The sequence below is a fragment of the Sparus aurata genome, chromosome 18 (genome assembly GCF_900880675.1).
Source record: "Sparus aurata chromosome 18, fSpaAur1.1, whole genome shotgun sequence".
Taxonomy (NCBI): domain Eukaryota; kingdom Metazoa; phylum Chordata; class Actinopteri; order Spariformes; family Sparidae; genus Sparus; species Sparus aurata.
In genome coordinates, this window is record NC_044204.1 from 1,808,864 (window position 1) to 1,826,470 (window position 17,607).

Consider the following 17,607-nt stretch of genomic DNA (forward strand, 5'->3'; position numbering starts at 1 on the left):
CCTCTAGATAATTCTATTCCATTGCAGGAAGTCAGCTTCATATTTATCAGATTTTATTGAAATTTCAAAATGTGGCTGCATGCACTTTATGGAATAAAAACTAGCAAACAAAGCAGAAATTAGATCAAAAGCTTGACATTAATAGACAGCCATAAATACATTTTTGAAAGAAGGCAAGTGAAGCAGTACTTTTCACTCATTTATGTGCATTGATGACAAACATAATCAGATGTACATTGCATTTGCAGGTAGTTTTGTCTAAATTGCACATTACAACATGGAATAATTGAAGGGTAATGTTTAGAGCCACATAATGGATGAGTCAGTGGTAGTAAGCCACAGCACACAATTTTCAATCAAGCCAATTTGCTAAGAATGCCATTTGTGTGTTGTGTCTGCCCTGTCAGTGTGGTACAAAACAAGATGTGTGGAGTTGTGATTCTGACCAACTTTTCCACGATGAACACAGTGGCTTCCCCTGCCATTTTAAACAACTGAGTGAGTTCTTTGGTTAAACACAGCTACTGCAGGACCAGTGGCGCCCCCAGGGGGCCATGGCCACCCTTGGAAAATTGCTGGCCACCCCACTGGCCTCCCCAGTGCTCCCACCAATTTCCCTGACTGACTAAGGTGCTGGCTCAATAGGGAACTGTAATTTAAATCTCCACCTGTGGGGGTGCTAATGTGCTGAAAGGTGTGCAGTCCGACGGGAAGTCAGCGCAAGAAGCAGAAGAAGAAACAACAACATTTTTGTGTTTTTCTGAAATGTTTGTGTGTTTCTCAAACTTGAGGTAAATGTGTTGGATGCATATTGTCTTTAATGAAAAAGAGTCAAGGGGAATGCAATACGCAGCAACAGACTGGAGCCGAATTTGAGTTGCCACAAGGACCATTTTGGTGTGCCATCCTAAGATTGTCACTGGCCCCATCTGGCCCCCCCAATGAAAATGTTCTGGGGGCGCCACTGTGCAGGACGCTCGTCAAACCTGGTCACTTGACCGCTGTCCCTTTCAAAAAGGAAGAATCACATCTGGCTGCACTCCACTACCTATCGAAATCTGTGGCATTTCACTTCCATCCTCCCCTATTGTTAAAATAATTCTGCGTTAATTTAGAACTGGAGGAAGGAGATCGGAGTCAGCTCAAGATTCAAACAAGGTTTTAATCTTGTACAAGAGGAGCATTCACAGAGCAACATGCAGGTCTGTTACAAAGTGAAGACTCAATATCTGAAGAGAAAAGCATGGTATATATCCCTCTTTGTGGGTGTGTTTTCACTCAATTAGTTCCTAATTTATGACCTGCACTTAAAGGAATACTCCACAGAGAAGGAAGTGATAAGGAAGAGTTAAGCTTCAGTGGTCACTCAATACCAGACATAGGTAATAAAATGGCCTAAAACAAGATCACAGGTTACAGGTCATGTTGAACAGTTACATTGAACATTCCTATGTAGGACTTCAGTTTACATATCTCTTTAAAGTACAAAATTTCTATCACATATCCCTCCTGTTTATGCTGATTTCAAGCATAATTATAACACATTTTGTAGAGTGTTAGAGCGAAAACCCTATCAGGCAGTTCAAAACATTCCAATTATCCATTATCTTTCTAGATAGGAAAACTCTCTCACGGTCCCGCTGCCCCGGCAACCACACACAGGTACTCAATTTAATAAGGCACAGAAGTTATATAGAAATAAGCATAAGTTCAAAAGCATTTTGATTACATTTTTACCCAAAAACAAAACATAAACGTCCTCACCAAGCCAGTCAACCCATCGGGCTTGACTACGGACCTATCCCGACCTAACTAAACTATCCCTTACACGTAAAAAGAATAAATGAAAAGGGGTCACTTTCAATATGTACAAAGGCTGTAAATATTTTTCTCCTAAGTGGATCTAGTCAGCCAATTCAGAAAACTACAACTTCAGTTAGATTGTCTGAAGTACCATCTTAATCAGTAGATAAACACATAAACAGCAATCATCCCTTAAACTGTGATGTCCTTATCTTTATCAAACAGGTTACCATATAAATCATCATCTGCCATATCAATGTAACATTTTCTTGTGCTGCATTCTCATAGTCCTCCCGGTAGTCATCGGTGGTGGGGACCCTTTCATACAGCATCGTTGTTTTGATCACAGCAGTGTCAATGAGTCTCTGTTCTGTATAGAACCTGTCCAAACATTCTACATACTCCTCCTTTTTCAACCAACAACATGTCTAACGCCATCCTATTCTGCCATGCCATTAAACTAGTCTTATCTAACTGTTGATGTATGCCCCCAATTGCTCCCTTAGTGTAATTCAAAAATTGTTGTTGATTATAATACACATAATTTATCCAATCCACATTCTTATTAATAGTTACCCACCAAGCCAGGAATGATTCAAACCCTGAACCAACATGATTTCTAGCTTTAAATTCGTCTGGAACACCTCGAGGAACACCAATTGCATTCACATAAACCTTGCTATCAAATGATCCCTTTAGTGCTTTTCTCTTGGTAATACGTGAGTTATTTGTCATCGTGTCATATGGTAAAATATATGTTTGCATTAGTAACTGTACCATGGCACAAGTTCCCTTCCAGTCAATTGGTAATTTTGCTCTGAGTGTCTTACCTCCACAGAACCACCAAACATCAGCTCTAGCCATGATTTGATCATTCACTACACCATCACTGACATTGTTCTCGCCCTTACTTACATCAATGATGGTTTTATAGATTATCAACACCCCTACTGACACGGTACCTTTAATTTCCAGTGTATGGAGTAAACCAAGGTGGTTTAATTTGTGGTGACACTGGTGGGAACAAAAGGTTCAAAGTGGTGCAGTTTGTAACACTATCTGAGTTGTATAAATCTAGCATGCAACGAAAACCTTTCGGATCATTATCTGAATTAAGGGGAAAAGGCACTGTGCCTAACCCCGGCCTGGCTGCTGCACAGGCTAGACAGCTTGAGGGGGAAAACTTGCTGTTTCGGGCTGTGTAAACATTCATTGTAACCATACATTTGAATCTGTGAATCCCATTTCTAGGGCATACGTTTCCTTTATATTTTTTGACATCTATATATTTTACAGGAATATTTTTTTAATCAAAATCTGTGTGGTTGGTGTAGCCATTACAGATGTTGTCTGATTACTCAAGTTTGGGACAATTTTATATGAAATATCCCAACTGGGTTTGTTCCACTTACCCATGCTCCCAACACATGTGTTCTGTTATCAGTGTGCTTGGGAGTCTTGAGTGTTTATTTTACAAGTGTCTGGCATCATCTTGATACTTGTCAATTTTTTTTTTAATTCACGTCTCAGATTGTATCCCCAATCCTGTGTTCCTGTATTGGCAATTACCCAATTCCACTTCTCACATCCACACCCATACCTGTTAACAGTTTTACCCCACACACTCCTATATGCAGTGCATGCAACTGTGGTGACACAGATATATTTTTCTGACCCCAGCCAGTCAGAGTGTTGTCCTAAACAAGGGAAAATCTGACATGCGTCAATCTGCGCAATGCAGTTTATCCCTTCAGTACATTGTATTATCACTGCACCTCTCCTAGTGTCCCATCTGGATTGTGTTCCTATAGCTCCTTCCCTCATTTTATCATGTACCTGGCCTTTTGTCTCCAAATGTGAGATAAGGAATGCAATTGTGGTCACACATAAAACAGTTATTACACATAGTTTTAATTCCGGCATGGCGAATGCTTCTACTTATCTGACAGTAGTATTTGTACTCTTTTGCAGTGCGTGAGATGGATCCACGTCTGTCTTTCAGCTATGCAGACTGCTGTAGGTGTAGACAGCAGTAATTGCTAGGGCCCTTCCCAGCATGGGGCTGACCAATTCTTTTGTCTCAGGACTTTGATGAACATCCAATCTCCTGGGTTTATTGGCCCTCCTGTTGGTGCTGCACCTATTGGAGGAGATACTGTAGACATAGCACTCTTGTTCTTCACCATTTTTGACATTATAGTTTACAATTGTTTCAGTCAATCTAGTATCATCTCCCTTCATATCTATTAGTGGTACCCTGAATGGCCTTCCACATAATATTTCAAATGGGTAAGCCTGGAATTTACCTGGTTTTGGACATGGTCTACCTTGAGCATTATGTGTAGAACATATCAATCATGAAGCACAACATTTTTTTTTTAGTAGTTTTGAAATCCATATGTAGTAAATATGTTCTCTTATTGTGGATACCATCCCTCCTGTTGAGACATGGATTTTCCCATGACTCAATATTGCAGCAAATCTAAATAAACTCTTTGGTAATATAGGTTTATCGCCTAAGCTCTTCCAAATTCCTGTTTCTGTCTTTGTGGCTCCTTTAGTTCGCCACATGTTTTTCTCAGTCTCAGGTGAGCTATTTTGCATGTCCCTTAAAATATCATGATCTATATGTGTAGGCATAACCTCGGTGGTATAAATATCATCTACTTTTTTCAGAGAAGCAGCCGCTCGTTTTGCCTCTTAATCTGCTTTTTTGATTCCCTATTGAAATAAAATCTTTCCCTGAAGTGTGTGCAGCACACTTGCATATTGCAACTTTTCTCGGCAGTTGAATGGCATCCAATAGCTGCAAAATGAGATCTTTATTCTTTCCTATTTTGCACACCTCCATAAGTGCAACAAGTTCTGTTGCTTATGCAGAGAAATGTGACGGTAAGGAACTTGACTTTGAAACTTTGTTGGATGTTACTACGACATATCCAATGACATTTGTTCTGTCTGGATTCTTTTACATGAGCCATCTACAAACATCACAATATCAGCTGTATTAAGTGGTACATCGGTGAGATCTGGTCTCGGTAGTACTGTAGCACTAGTTTCTCCTACACAATCATGTGCTATTCCATTTGTTACATTTGGCAACAGAGTTGATGGGTTTAATGTAAAAACTATCTTGTTTTGCATTTGAAGAACAAGCATGTGAAAACACAAGTGTCAATGGATGAAATAACGCTATAGAAGCAGAACTCTGCACACTGAGTGCAGCTGCCTGTACTGCCTGCAAACAAGGTGGCATAGGTTTTGTAATGTTATCTAGTTTAGATGAATAATATGCAATAGGTCTCTGTTTTCCAACAAATGGTTGTGTTAGAATGATAGTCATAAAACCATTTCTTGCATCACATGTCTGAACAAATGGCTTTGTGTAATCAGGGAAAGCTAATACTGAAGAGCTCACTAGAACTATTTTGAGTCAAGTCACAAAGGCATCATCTGCTTCTTGAGTCCATGTTATTTTATCTTGAGCCGCCATAGGTTGATCATATATAGCAGTTTGGAGCAGTTGTGCTTTTTTCAGCATATTTAGCAATCCACCCTCTGCAAAAATTAGTTATGCCAAAGAAAGACATCATTTATCTTTTGGTAGTAGGTTTTGGTGCTTACTTAATAATACTTGAGCGCTTTCTAGCAAACATACTTCTTCTTCCTCATCTTCTGTGTCTTGGTGTGTGTCTGTGTGTGTCAGTGCATGACCTGATTTATTGGCTAGTCATGCCGATGAATCATCAACTCGTCTGGGTCTCCCTCCTCCTCCTCTTTCCTGCCAGCCTCCTTGACCTCTGCCCTTTGGAGCTCTACATTCTCAAGCCCAATGTCCAAATTTGCCACAATTGTAGCAGCTCTCATCTTCTCCAACTCTCCGTCCTCCCCGTCCTCCTCCTCTGCTTCTCCCTCTCCAGCCTCCACAGTTGACATTGCCTCGGAAATACACATCAGTAAATGCATTAGCATAATTTTCATCATCATCATCATCCATGACAAATACTTCACTTGCCTTTTTGTTCCACCTTTCTTGGTCTTCTTTTCTTTCAGTACACTCTCTGCATGTACTGCATGGTCGGTCGTAGCTTGTATACCAGCTGTTCCAACACCAACCGGGTGCTTCCTTACAAACTGTGAGATCTCTGGCTTCATTCCATTCAGGAATGCATTTTTTTTTAGCTGCATATTGTACTGACCATTGTCAGCATTATCCTGTTGCATACCGCTGTTTGCTACACTTTCATCAGTCTCTCTAGGTAAATCAACACACCTTCATCTGCATTCTTTACACACCGTGCTATTTTGCAATAATCTGCTCTTCCCTGAAAATGTATTATTATTCTTTGAATCAAAACATCGACTTGGACAGTCCATTGAGCGTTCCCATGTAGTATGGTGACATTGTTGTGGAATGGGTCCCATGTTACCTTAATCAAACACCAATTTTGCTTTACAATGCACCCTAATATACTTTCTACCTCCAGCATTTCTATCAGCGGATACATTTCTTCTTCTTCTATATTAAAATTCACTGACTTCTTTGGCAGAGAGATTATAGGCATGACAGAGGGTTTAAAAAAAATCATACCACTTACCAGACCTTGGGTTTTTTTGGACTTCCTATGGCTCTTTCTGTCGGTACAGGAGCGGAGAGAGTAGGTGCAGAGAGAGAAGGAGGGTGAGGGTGTGGAGCGGAGCGGAGGCCTGTTCAGGAGGCTGCAGTAGTTGAGGGTCGACGTACGTGGAGGATCAGGATGGGGACCCAGAGGCACATAATCATCATTCTCCTGTTTATCTCGGTTGGAGTACAAAACAGGATAAAGTTTATTACTTCCTGAATCTTTTTCCTTTTCCTTTTTCTCTTTTTCTTCCTGTCTTTCTTGCTTCTGCCTCATCCAACCATGCCTTTGCCTGTATATAACCTTCTCTCTTCTTTCTCATCTTACTTCCCTTTGACTTTGCCTCTCTCTTTTCTACCAATTCTATGCATTCTTCTGCCTGCAACTTTCCTCCAAACCCCTACTTCTTTTTTACATAATCCTGTGCCTCCACATAACTCTGGACAAGTTTAAGAGCAGTTTAATGTATAATGTTTTCAAATGTGTATTGTACTGTTTGTTTTTTTTAAATATCAATATTTGCCCTTAACTCTTGTTTTTTATTTTTATATTCTTATTATACTGTACCACTGCTACGATTACCTAATTTCCCCTCGGGATCTATACAGTTATCTATCAATCTGTCTAACAATCTGTCTATCTATCTATCTATCGATCGATCTATTTTACATCTCCTTTATATTGAACCTCATCAGGTTCACAACAACATTTATAACAACTACTACAATTTCCCATTTTGATCCTTTCTTTTTATTTATCTCACTTTTATTCGTATTTCTATTTGAGCGCTCTTCTTTTTTTTTTTTTTTTTTTTTACATTTTATTTTATTTTACCGGTTTTTCCATTTCTTTTCCTTATGAGTCCCTGACTCTTTCCTATGGGTCCCTGACCCGACGTCCTTTTGGTTTCTCAGCCCTGAGGGATTAGTTTAAGCCTTGTCCTTCCAAAGACAGATATTTTAGGGTTCCTGCCCTAAATCTAAGAGAGACCTGCTCCCCCAAGTCCCTGACTTGCTTTTTTAAAATTTCTTTAGGTCCCTGACCTATTCTAAGAGATCCCTGATCTCCCAAGTCCCTGACTTGCTTTACTTATTAGAAATGGTTATTTCTTACCCTTTTGATGATTTGAGTCCCTGACTCAATGTTTGCCTGGCTGGTCCGTCTCCCCTCTTTGGTTAGACCCGTCACTGTCCCTCTCTCCAGGGGACCTGGCCTCCCTGACCAAACGAAGCTTTAAGAGCCCCGCGGTGGAGGACTTTTCAGGAGTTTTTACCTCCGCCTTGCAAGGTCTTCAGGTCTGCTGATGTGGAGAGAGCGACAGATATTGGGGTCCCTGTTCGGGCGCCAAAAGTTTTGTTAAAATAATTCTGCGTTAATTTAGAACTGGAGGAAGGAGATCGGAGTCAGCTCAAGATTCAAACAAGGTTTTAATATTGTACAAGAGGAGCATTCACAGAGCAACACGCAGGTCTGTTACAAAGTGAAGACTCAATATCTGAAGAGAAAAGCATGGTATATATCCCTCTTTGTGGGTGTGTTTTCACTCAATTAGTTCCTAATTTATGACCTGCACTTAAAGGAATACTCCACAGAGAAGGAAGTGATAAGGAAGAGTTAAGCTTCAGTGGTCACTCAATACCAGACATAGGTAATAAAATGGCCTAAAACAAGATCACAGGTTACAGGTCATGTTGAACAGTTACATTGAACATTCCTATGTAGGACTTCAGTTTACATCTCTCTTTAAAGTACAAAATTTCTATCACACCTATGATGCGCTGCCTTCCTGCCTTCACAGTGACAACAGAAGGCAGTGTCTTAGCTGCGCCGGTTGTCGAGTGGTTAGAGTGCATGCCACATACGCAGTGGACCCGGGTTCGAATTTAGGGCGGAGGAAGTTTACTGCAAGCCACAACCCCCCCCTTCTCTGTCCCACTTCCAATCTATTCCCTGCAAAAACACAGGTGTCTATGCCTGAATTCCAGACAAAGGCAAAGAGAAGGCCGTAACACTTCACACAACGTAACAGTGCAGAATCGATTGTCAAAACGTACCTGATTGCTAAATGTTTTAGAAATCATTCACCTGTAGTCCATTTCGATTTCTGTGAATTGCAGGAAGTTGTTCTGACTTCACCTGAAAGCACTTAATACTGGCAGGGGCAACCCACCACGTTACAAACACACGTTGGGAGAAGAGGCTGATATTCAACCCCGGTGTGCACCGTCCCAAACACAGGCAGTTGCTGCCTCTGTGAACAACGATCAAGCAATGGGGCTTCAGCCCCGGCGCGTTTGGACGGCAGCACGCCCCAACATGCGCGCGGACTGCGAGGGCCCGTTCATCACTGCTTGCAGTTTTAATTAGGGCCCGAGCAGGTCATCGACGAGTGCGTAGATGAACGAAATTCAATACGCAGATTCCTCATGACCAGACGCACAAACAACCCATTTGGACCACTAGTGTCAGTCCAACAGGAAGGCAGCCATTTAGATGTGTGGCGGTGTTTTTGTCCAATTCATGCCTACTTTGAAAATTATCTTGTCCTAGAGCTTAAACACCACAGTCTTCAAATTAACTCAGTAATTTTCTTCATGCCTTGAAGAACAAAAGTTATTAAAATCTTTCAGCTGCGTCATACTTTAGTGGGCGGTGCGGTGGAAACCATTTTTTCCTCACGCCGTCAAGCATCGAGACTTTATAACTTCAACATTCAATTTCCTATCCACACCAAACTGCTTGTAACTGTAGAGGCTGTCTCCCCGAACAAATCTCAGCATCAATACTTAGTCTGCCATTTTGCTTTTGGCCGCCATGTTGAAATATTGCCAATCTTCGTTCTTAAATTATCTCCTCCTACAGATGTAACACCACCGACTTCAAAGTCACTCAGTAGCATCCTCTGACCTTGAAGATGAAAAGTTATGGAAATCTTTATCCTACATCATACCTGCTGGCCACAGTGGAGCGGTCAATTCAAATCCTTCGCCGTAAAGCATCGTGTCCTCATAACTTCTTCATACAATGTCTTATCTCGGCCAAATCTCTCAGGAATGCAGAGGGAGTCGCCCTGATGAGATCTGTGTAGTCATGGGGCTGGGACGTGGCCGTGACGCGTGGGCTCTGTAGCGCCCCCTATTGTGATGCCCCGCCTCCTACTTGTAAAATAGAAGGACGAAAATTGGTACGCATATTCCTCATGACCGGACGCACAAAAAACCCGTTTGGACTCCTAGTGTCAGTCCAACAGGAAGGCAGTCATTTAGATGTGTGGCGGCGTTTTTGTCCAAATCATGCCTACTTTGAAAATTATCTTGTCCTAGAGGTTAAACACCACAGTCTTCAAACTAACTCAGTAATTTTCTTCATGCCTCGAAGAACAAAAGTTATGGAAATCATTCAGCTGCGACAAGGTTAAGTTGGCGGTGCGGTGGAAACCATTTTGTCCTCAGGCCGTCAAGCATCGAGGCTTTATAACTTCAACATACAATGTCCTATCCACACCAAACTGCTCGTAACTGTAGAGGCTGTCTCCCCGAACAAATCTCAGCGTCAATAATTAGTCTGCTATTTTGCTTTTGGCCGCCATGTTGAATTATGCCAATCTTCGTACTTAAATTATCTCCTCCTACAGATGTAACACCACAGACTTCAAAGTCACTCAGTAGCATCCTCTGACCTTGAAGATGAAAAGTTATTGAAATCTTTATCCTACGTCATTCCTGCTGACAGTTGCGGAGCCCGCCATAACAATCCTTCGTCATGAAGCATCAAGTCCTGATAATTCCTTCATACTATTTCCTATCTAGGCCAAATCTAGAGGGAATCGAGAGGGAGTCCCCATGAATAGATCTGTGCATCAATACTCTGTCAAATCCATAGCCCTACCCACTGGAAACATAAGTTAGTTTTACTCTCATTCCATTAGGGCTCCTACAAGCTGTGAGTGACACAAGTCGCCACTAGATGGCAGTGTTGTCTTTCTGATAAGTGAGTGGTAGTGAGCCACAGCACACAATTTTCAAATAAGCCAATTTGCTAAGAAAGCCATTTGCGTGTTGTGTCTGCCCTGTCAATGTGGCACACAACAAGATGTGTGTAGTTGTGATTCTGCCCAACTCTTCCGCGATGAACGAAGTGGATTCCACTGCGATATGAAACAACTGAGTGAGTTCTTTGGTTAAACACCGCTACTGCAGGACGCTGGTCAAACCTGGTCACTTGACCGCTGTCCCTTTCCAAAAGGAAGAATCACATCTGGCTGCACTCCACTACCTAAATCTACCACCTATCTAAATCTGTGGCATTCCACTTCCATCCTCCCCTATGATGCGCTGCCTTCCTGCCTTCACGGTGACAACAGAAGGCAGTGTCTTATCTGCGCCGGTGGTCGATTGGTTGGAGTGCATGCCACATATGCAGTGGACCCGGGTTCGAATTTAGGGCGGAGGAAGTTTACTGCAAGCCACAACCCCACCCTCTCTGTCCCACTTCCAATCTGTTCCCTGCAAAAACACAGGTGTCCATGCCTGAATTCCAGACAAAGGCAAAGAGAAGGCCGTAACACTTCACACAACGTAACGGTGCAGAATCGATTGTCAAAACGTACCCGATTATTAAATGTTTTAGAAATCATTCACCTGTAGTCCATTTGGATTTCTGTGGATTGCACGAAGTTGTTCTGACTTCACCTGAAAGCGCTTAATACTGGCAGGGGCAACCCACCACGTTACAAACACACGTTGGGAGAAGAGGCTGATATTCACTCCCGGTGTGCACCGTCCCAAATGCAGGCGGTTGCCGCCTCCGTGAACAACGACCGAGCAACGGGGCTTAAGCCGCGGCGCGTTTGGACGGCAGCACGCCCCGACGCGCGCGCGGACTGCGAGGGCCCGTTCATCACTGCTTGCAGTTTTAATTAGGGCCCGAGCAGGGAACCTGCAAGGACCCTATTGTAATTGAAATGATTTTTATTATTATTTTTCTTCTCACAAAATGATCGCATTTTTCTTATTATTTTTCTTCTCACAAAATGATCGCATTTTTCACTGCCTGAACATACCCAAAAACTCACCAAATTTGGAATATAAGTCACACCTTGCGAAAAATGTTATAATCTATTGTCGTCCTGAATTTCCACCACTAGGTGGCGCTGTTATTAAGGGAAATGCATTTTGGCTAATAACTCCCATATTCTTTGTCGCACATTCAAAAACCGTATATCCACGCGTTCAGTGAATTGTGCTGAATCTCGTGGTATAGGACATGCCCATTTCACGCCCATTTCCGCCCTTTGGCTAATAACTCCCATATTCTTTGTCGCACATTCAAAAACTGTATATCCACGCGTTCAGTGAATTGTGCTGAATCTCGTGGTATAGGACACGCCCATTTCCGCCTACCGTTTTTTTTCGCTACTTCGCAAAATGTCGAAAACCTACTTTTTCGATCTCCTCCCAGGCGATTTCACCGATTTGCACGAAACTTGGCACACAGCATCCGTGGACCCTCCTGACAAAAAGTTATTAAAGGAATTTTGATAGGCCACACAATACTCAAGTTATTAAATAACAACTTCCTGCAGATTTGGTTACAAACAGGAAGTGTTGCATATCTCCACATTGGTGTGGTCTAATGACATGAAACTCAGGATACTACTTCCCCCTGAGGCCCTGAGGCCCTGTGCAAAATTTTAGGCGATGACCACAAGGTGGCACTCTTTAAATTGATGTATTTTATATCTCCACAACGGTGCATTGGAATAAGATGAAACTTGGTACATTTTATTGTCAGCGCCCTCCTGAGGACATCTGACAAAGGGTTTACCGATCCACCACTAGGTGGCGCTCTGGCGTCACTTTAATTGTATAATTGGCCCTGTGCCCACACCATAACACTTGCGGTGGAAACCATTTTTTCCCCTCCTGGTCAAACATCAAGGCTTTATAACTTTAACATACAATTTCCTATCCACACCAAACTGCTCATAAGTGTAGAGGCTGTCTCCCCAAATAAATCTCAGCATCAATACTAAGTCGGCCATTTTGATTTTGGCCGCCATTTTGAAATATTGCCAATCTTCGTACTTATATTATCTCCTCCTACAGATGTAACAGCACCGACTTCACAGTCACTCAGTATCATCCTCTGACTTTGAAGATGAAAAGTTATGGAAATCTTTATCGTACGTCATACCTGCTGGCCGCAGTGGAGTCGTCAATTCGAATCCTTCGCCGTAAAGCATCATGTCCTCATAACTTCTTCATGCAATTTCCTATCTCGGCCAAACCTCTCAGGAATGCAGAGGGAGTCGCCCTGATGAGATCTGTGTTGTCAGGTGGTGTGGTCGTGACCTGCGGGCTCTGTAGCGCCCCCTATTGTGATGCCCCACCTCCTACATTCACGTAGTAGGATGAAAATTGGTACGCACATTCATCATGACCAGACGCACAAAAAACCCATTTGGACCCATACTCTTAGTCCAACAGGAAGTCTGCCATTTTGATGTGTGGCGGTGTTTTTGACAAATTAATGCCTACTTTGAAAAACATCTTGTCCTAGAGCTTAAACGCCACAGTCTTCACATTAACTCAGTATCATCTTCATGCCTTGAAGAACAAAAGTTATTGAAATCATTCAGCTGTGTCATACCTGGTGGGCGTGACGGCGGACGCCATTTTTCCCCTTTGCTGTCAAGCATCAAATCCTTATAACTTCCACATACAATTCCCCATCTCCACAAAATCCCTCATAAATGTAGACAGTCTCGCCCTGAATACATCTACACATCCCTTCAAAGTCGGCCATTTTGAATTTGACGGCCATTGAGAAATATTACCGTACATCATACTTTCGCATCTTCCTCCTACAACTTGGACACCACAGACTTCACAGTCAGTCATTATACACCTCGGGCCATGCCAAATACATGCTAGGAAAATCTTTGTCCTACATCATACCTGTTGGCAGTGGCGGTGCCCGCCATTAAAATCCTTCATCATGAAGCATCAAGTCCTAATAACTTCTTAATACTATTTCCTATCTTGGCCAAATCTAGAGGGAATCTAGAGGGAGTCGCCATGAATAGATCTGTGCATCAATACTGTGTCATATCCATAGCGCCACCCACAGGACACGTGAAGTAAGTCTTATCTCAGGCAATTTGGGCTTCCTACATGCACGTACATTAATAAAACATGGCATGCATGTGTATTATGACAAGATGCAGAAAAAACTCATTAAGACCCATACTCTAAATCCAACAGGAAGTTGTTAATTTTGATTAGAAGCACATGACTATGGTGTGAGTGATACAAGTCGCCACTAGATGGAATTGTTGTCTTTCAAGTCACATGTATCAAATAATTCCATTCCATTCCAGGAAGTCAGCCTCATATTTATCAGATTTTATTGAAACTTCAAAATGTGGCAGCATGCACTTTATAGAATGCAAACTAGCAAACAAAGCAGAAATTAGATCAAAAGCTTGACATTGATAGACAGCCATGAATACATTTTTGAAAGAAGGTAAGTGAAGCATTATTTTACACTCATTTATGTGCAATGATGACAAACATAGCCAGATGTACATGGCATTTGCAGGTAGTTTTGTCTAAGTTACACATTACAACATGGCATAATTGAAGGGTAATGTTAAGAGCCACATAATGGATGAGTCAGTGGTAGTAAGTCACAGCACACAATTTTTTAAATAAGCACATTTGCTAAGAACAAAACAAGATGTCTGTAGTTGTGATTCAGCCCAACTTTTCCGCGATGAACAAAGTGGCTTCCCCTGAGATTTGAAACAACTGAGTGATTTCTTTGGTTAAATAACACAAAACACAGCTGTGGTCAACAGTCAGTATGTAAAGCCATCATGCTGTTTAGCATGCTTTGCCTCTGCTAATATTATGTTGGACATTGTTCTGCTTATTCCAACTCTGATAATATACTGCATTCAGCTTTCAAGCCTTTTCAGACTCAGATTCTTTAATACCGACAGGAGGAACAGCCCACCAAATCATAGGAAAACCTGAAACGGAAGGTGTTGTGTGGGAAAGCCCTACGGCGACATGTTTGATATCTCGGTCAAACTAAATGCTGTGAACACCAAATTTGAGATCCTTGGTTGCCATGACACTGGGAAGGGATGAGCCAAATTTGGCAAATTTTAGCTACTAGGGGGCGCGAAAAATATGGGAAGTTTATATCTCTTGAACGGCTACACAGATTTTTATGAAACTTGGTCGGTATGATGTAGGTCCAATCCTGAGGCCATATCTTGAAGGTGGTCATGACTGGTCAATGTGGGTGTGGCTTATTACAAGATAAACAACAAACATTAATTTCAGCCAAACTGTTATGCTGAGAGCTTTGAAATGTATATGGTACAGATAGAATAGGACACAGTTCTTCCAGACAAAAATTTGCACTTGTACTCCACTAGGTGGTGCTATAATGGATGCAATCGCGTTTTTGCCTGTAACTTCCACATTTTAAATACCACATTTGCAAACCTTATATCCATATATTGCCTGAATAGAGCTGGGTTTTCTGACATAGGACACGCCCACTTTTGCTGCACAAGTCTTTCGCTAAAGCGCCTAATATGTAAAACCTACTTTTTCGAACTCCTCCTTGGGATTTTGTCTGATCTGCGTGAAACTTGCCACGTACACTCTTCAGCTGGACCTGATCTAAAGTTATCAAAAGAATTTTGCTCTGTTAAAAAATGCGCAAATTATTAGCGAACACATTTCTGTAGCTAGCTATAAAGATGTAAACTGTTTGATATCTCGGTCAAACCACATGCTATTAACACCAAATTTCAGTTCCTTGGTTGCCATGACACTGGGAATGGATGAGCCGAATTTGGCGAATTTTGGCCACTAGGGGGCGCTAAAAAGATGGGAACTTTATATCTCTTGAACAGCTACACTGACTTTTACGAAATTTGGTCGGTATGATGTAGGGCCAATCCTGAGGCCATATCTTGAAGGTGGTCATTACTGGTCAATGTGGGCGTGGCTTAGTAAAACAAATCCAAATCGGCACACATCCACCCTTTTGCACTTCCAGTGCACTTCCCATTACAGCGATTACCACAGCTCAGACGTTGGCCTGTGTCTTCACTTTTGCCCAGAGCCCGTCATCCTTTGGGGCCAACTTCTGTGGGCTCTGCGGTGCACGGGGTCCGAGTCGCACGGGGGCTTGGCCCCCGTTCATAACTGCTTGCAGTTGTAGTCTTCTTCTTGTTATTATTTCATTCATGTCAACACATGTTTACAAATGTTTCTTACAATAAAACTTCTTTCCTAACTGTTCTTTGTTTTCCTTTTATTGATATGTAATTTTCATGGTAATAAATAAAAGATAATGAACTATAAGCAATGTAAGATAGAGGAAGCAGTTATGTACTTTTCATCATAACACTTTTGCGATAAATGAATAGTATTTATGTGACTAAAAGCTTACTGCACTATTCCCCTCAGACGTAACGGTCCATAGTCTGCCCGATAAATGTTCAGTGCATTCTGCAGTGCAGATACATTCAGGCAGACAGGTTACAGGCCAGGACGGTCTACCATGCTTGATGGTGGCTCAGGAAGCTGCTGTAGTCTTCATGTAACCTAGAAATTATGAAAGGTAAGTGAGTGACAATAGAGAAAAGAGAGACAGCAAAATGACAACCATGTTTGCCCAGTGTTCACACTTAATGGTGGTATTTCCATACAGCAGATATTCTCAGGTTCTGTAGGCATTTGTTCACAATTGCCACAGGAACACCTGTTTTTATGCAGAATTTTTATTATTCATTGGAAACTATAATCGCTAATCACGTTGCGTTGTTTGTTTGGTAATATATCTTACGTTTATAAACCGTTGTAACTGGTTGAAAAAACAATACTGCTGGTAGAGAGGTGATGGGGGGCAACTGTGGCTTATTGAAAACTACAATTGTTGAAAATTGCTGGCAGTAGCTAATTACAGGTCGTCACTGCAAATAAGAGCAGGTTCTCAATAAACTTTCCTGCTTCCATAAAGGTAAATAATAATATGGGGTTACGTTTGTGTCTTGTAACGGCTGTTGCTAAATTGCATCCACGTTACTGCAACTAACAGCACTAAACACCAGCCAAGGTTTGGCTAAGCTTTATGATGTAAACACTCGAGGCAGGAGAAGGGGGCTGTTATCTGTAACAACACGGGGCAGACGGCCAGTAAGCCCGTAAAACTTTAATTAGAATAATAAAATAAAAGTAATGTCGAGGTAACAAACTTAACTACTAACCACTGAGAAACATCAATGTTCATTCTTGGCTGCTTACTTTCTTCTGGAGCCTCTTGTTGTTCTGGGTCGGACCGCAGTCTGTTGTCCGGCAGCCATTACTCCCACAAACTCCGCCGTTGCCATGATCACACGATACTGTCCTCACGTCTTCTGCAGGCAGGAAGAGGTGGGCGGCACTGTGGGCGGTGCACGCAGTAGCTCATTAGCATTTAAAGGGAAAGGCACTGAAACCGGCCACCTGGAGCAGGGCTGTGAAACTGGTGTTTCAAGAACCCTGCTGTGCTCAGTCCTTCAGCTTTTTTCGACCAGAGCATGTTACTAACATTCCATTTAGACATCAAGGAACCATGTCAAGAAGCAGAAATGACCATAATATGGGAACTTTAAAAATCCAAGATGGCGGCCATTTTTCAAGATAGTTGCCAAATTAGCCTCCCGAAGGTCCCTTTTTTCATAGAAATGTGTGTAGTTGACTAATTTGAATGACATTAGTGTAAATTTTTCTTTAAGATGCATTGTATTGTATTAGTATACAGACATATAGATGACATTATTAATGGAAAACTAGAAAAAAGATTAATATAACTTTATTGGAAACGTAACGAAACACCGATATAACTGTGTAACACAAAACACAAAAGTTCCTCTGGCTGCTACTAGTCACATATGCAGCTGCAGAGTGCTGTGCAAGGGAGCCCTGATCTGAAGCACTTGCATCTCTGGTTGCAACCTTTTTTACTGGAACACTTTGTCAGTTGCTGACAGCTGGCTGCAATGGGGGGTAATGTTGACCAACAAATCTGCCATGTCTCTCCTTTCTGGGTCCACCCCCAGTCAGCAGGACTGCTGGTGTCTGGTTTAGAGATGGTAGCCTGACCCCAGATGATC